This window comes from Phocoena sinus, chromosome 13 (genome assembly GCF_008692025.1).
Source record: "Phocoena sinus isolate mPhoSin1 chromosome 13, mPhoSin1.pri, whole genome shotgun sequence".
In the NCBI taxonomy this organism is placed as follows: Eukaryota; Metazoa; Chordata; class Mammalia; order Artiodactyla; family Phocoenidae; genus Phocoena; species Phocoena sinus.
The window spans coordinates 8,505,756-8,509,714 of NC_045775.1; positions in this window are offsets into that span (position 1 = coordinate 8,505,756).

Genomic DNA, 3,959 nt, shown 5'->3' on the forward strand with positions numbered 1-3,959 from the left:
TAATTATTCGCCTTTTTGACGTCTTCCTTTATTTATGTAATATGTAATAAATCCGGAACATACTCATTGGATGGTACATTGTTTTATATCAATTGTAAATGTTAGGTTTTATTACCATTTACGATAGTTCCTGTTGAACGTTACAATTTACTTCATGATGTTTTGGTTTTCATCATCATTAATATTTCACTCATTTCCCACTTGCCATACATTTATTTAACACCTACTGAGGGCTTCTATCTTGTGGTGTGTGTGGGGAGAAAGATGACTCAGATACTGACTGGGTCGTCTAAGGTCCACAGGCTGGAGCGAGAAACAGACAGACAAACACAGGCCACACAATGTGGCTTCTCTGTGACTGAATTTGTATGGGAGTGTTGAGGAGGGAGCCATGTCTTTTCTTTGGAAGCTGGGGAAATTTTCATGAAGAAAATACCGCTTGAAAAGACCGTGGGGCATTAGTTCACCAGCAGGGGTAGTACATTGCAAAATGAAGGGCCAACAGGAAAGAAACTGAGGCCTGAAAATGTGTGGTGTGTGGGAGAAGAGTGAGGATTTGGTGAGGCTGAGGCGTGGGTGCCAGAGCATTGGAATGGGTTGGTGGAAAAGAAGGGTGGAAAGTTACTGAGAGTCAAATCTGAGGATGACTATTAGATATGTTTCGAAAATATTTTGACTTTTGGGTAAGAAATCCTTGCTATGAATTTTAAGAACATTTTAAAATAATTTTAAACAGTGTAACTGAAGGACCATAGACTTTAGTGTTGGCAAGACCTAGGGCTGAATCCATACTCAGCTGTTTAATTATGTAAAATTATGCTAGTTTCTTAACCTTCCCCAGCCTCAGTTTTCTCACAGTGAACTGTTGACTGTCTCCTCTATCTGGAATGCTTTTTCTCTACATAGCTGCATGACTAATGCCTTCACCTCCTTAAATGTACCTTCTATGGTCTGAATGTTTGTGTCTCTCCAAAACTCATACATTGAAATCCTAACCCCCAAAGATGGTAGTATTAGGAGGTAGGGCTTTTGGGAGTTTCTACCCTCGTGTATGGGATTGGTATCTTTATAAAAGAAGCTCCAGAGAGATCCCTAGCCCCTTCTGCCATGTGAGGATGGAGCCAGGAAGAAGACTCTCACGAGAATGTGACCACACTGGTGCCTTGACCTTGGAGTTCTAGCCTCCAGAGCTGTGAGAAACAAATTTCTGTTTCATCAGCCACTGAGTCTGTGGTATTTTGTCATAGCAGCCAGGACAGACTAAGACCATTCTCAGCGAGGGCTACGCTCACTCCCCATTTAGAAAGGCAGCCCGCCCATATCAATCATTTTTGACCTCTCTGCCTTTTTTCTTTACTCCTCAGAGCACCTGATTACCTCTTCATGTACTGTACATTTGCTTATTCATCATGTCCATGGTTTACCATCTTCCCCAACCTAGTTAGAATGTAGGCTCCATATTTTTCAAATATGGTGACAGCTAGGGACCTCCTTTTTAAAATCACCATTTACTGAGTAGTTAATAACACCCCCTCCCCATTTGCGTTCATCTTTCAAGCTTCTATACAGGCCTGTGTCTATGGTCTCCATTCCGTTCCACTTGTCCATCTGTTCCAGCACCTCCTGGTTTAATCGGTGTAGTTTTATAACGAGCCTCAGTCTGGTAAGTGTAGTAACCCACTACTCCCAAACTTATCGATTTTCTTCACAATGGGTTCAGCTATTCCCAGTGCTTTGCTCTTTGTGACAGGAGTTTCCAAGACCACCCTCAGGCTTGATGATTTGCTAGGAGGACTCACGGGACTCAGAATGTTGTACTCAAAGCTACGGTTTATGGCAGCAAAAGGCTGCAGCTCAAGATCATCAGACAGAAAAGGGACATGGGGCAAAGTGTACGAGAAATGAGGCGCAAGCTTCCAGCGGAGTCACATGGGGACACACAGTCCTCCCAGCAGCAATGTGTGACATCGCATGTATGTGTCACGACCTGGGGGGCACACCTGAATCTATGCAGGGCTTTTATTGGGGGGTCTGTCAGGTAGACGCAGCAACCTGCATGACTGACCTCAGCTCCTCGGATTTCAGACCCTTCTGAGTAACCCCCCTCTAGCTCTGAGAGAAAAAGTCGTCACCATAAATCACATTCTCAGGATGATTTTATCAGGCCAGAGTAGTACAGCATGACCCGCGGCCTCAAGCACACAAAAGCAGTCTAATCAGGCAGAATATTCCGAGGGCTCAGGGGTATTTCCCAGGAGCTGGCTAACCAGTCCAGAAGAGAAGCCCTTCTCTGGAATGTGCGGGATTTGAGCAACCTAGGGCTGCTGCGTTAACCCTTTCCTGCCCACTCTTCCTTTTGGATTTTAGGGTTAGCTTATCAAGTTCTACAAAAACAAAACAAAATAAAACAACCCCCAGCCCCCCCCAAACCCCCCCCCCTCCAAAACCTTGTTGAAATTCACGTGTTAAACGTACAGATTAATTTGAGGAAAACGCCTTCTTTATGATGGTGATCTTTATAATAAGCATGGTAGAGATATCCATTTATAAAGGTCTTCTTTTATGTCCTTGCACATATTTTTACAATTTTGCTTAATAAAAATCCTGTACATCTTTCGCTGGATTCTTCTGAGCTCTTTTACGGATTTGTTACACTTGTTCACGCCTCCCTCTTATCCCCATTTGAGATGGGGATAATGTCCCCATCTCAAACTTTTTTAATGAGTCACATTGACAAAGTCCCTTTTGCCATAAAAGGTAACATTCAGCGGTTCTGGGGAATAGGAAGCGGGCATCTTGGGGGGCGGCGTTTTTCAGCCTACTTCCCCAGACAATGGCATTGTTTGTAAATAGGTATGTTTTTTTGTTTGTTTTTTTCTTTTCTGCCACGCCAGGCAGCATGTGGGATTTTAATTCCCCAACCAGGGACTGAGCGCGCCCTGGCAGTGGAAGCGCAGAGTCCTAACCACTGGACCACCAGGGGAGTCCTGGCATAGTTTTTTTGTTCTTGCCTTATTTTCAATTCTTATACCTTAGCTGTTTTTCTTTTCTTCTTTTCGCCTGTTGGGTTCTCTAGGACCTCTAACACGCTGTTGGAGGAGGCAACGATGGCAGGCAGTGCTCCTTCTGTGGTAGCAATGCCTCGGATACTTCCCCGTTATATTTATCTTTGCTGTGAGGGTTTGCCGGAAAGTCTGTCAGGTTATGAAGACTTTTATGTCTCCACCTAGTTGGGTCCAACAGCTGCTTTCATCACGCACGTTTGCCGGTAAGCTCCGTCATGACTGCCTCTCAGATGCCTGGTGACTATGGACACACAGAGTAACCTAGCTCTTAAGCAGGAGGCTGCCGTCCACCTTACTGACTCACTGAGTTTGGGTTGTTGGCTATGGCAGGAAACCCTGCGACACGAATCTTCTCCCGAACAACCCCAATCCCGTCTTCCAAACACGACGCGGTGGGCTTTAGCACTGCCTGTGCAGACTCCTTGCTACGAAGCTTTGGTGCACCCTCGCCTGGTCCCCTATCCCCTCATGCAGCTCCCATCTCCCCTCCTCCAAACAGACGCGCATGCACTCCCCTCATCTTTCCCGAAGCTACACTGCCTAAAACCATCCTGAAATCAACCAACTCTCCCCGGCTCTCTCTCTCCCCTCCAGCTTCGCCCTTTGTCATTTTGAGCGTTCGTATTATAGATAAAGGGTATAAAGCGGAATGCTACAATATCCTTCATCCCCAAGTGTGGTTGGGTTTATGTGCTATTCAGGGAGCCCCGGGTACTTCAGCGATGAACAGAGCGGAGGACACTTAAAAGCAACCGCAGAGTAGTTAAAATGACTGATGGAGAAATAGAGGTGGTGTTTCAGCCTCCGGTCAGGTGGCCGAGGAGAAAAGAAGGAGTAATTAAGATGGTTGGGTGATGCTTCTGGCAGAGAGGAAGGCTCTGCAGGCTGTAAGCC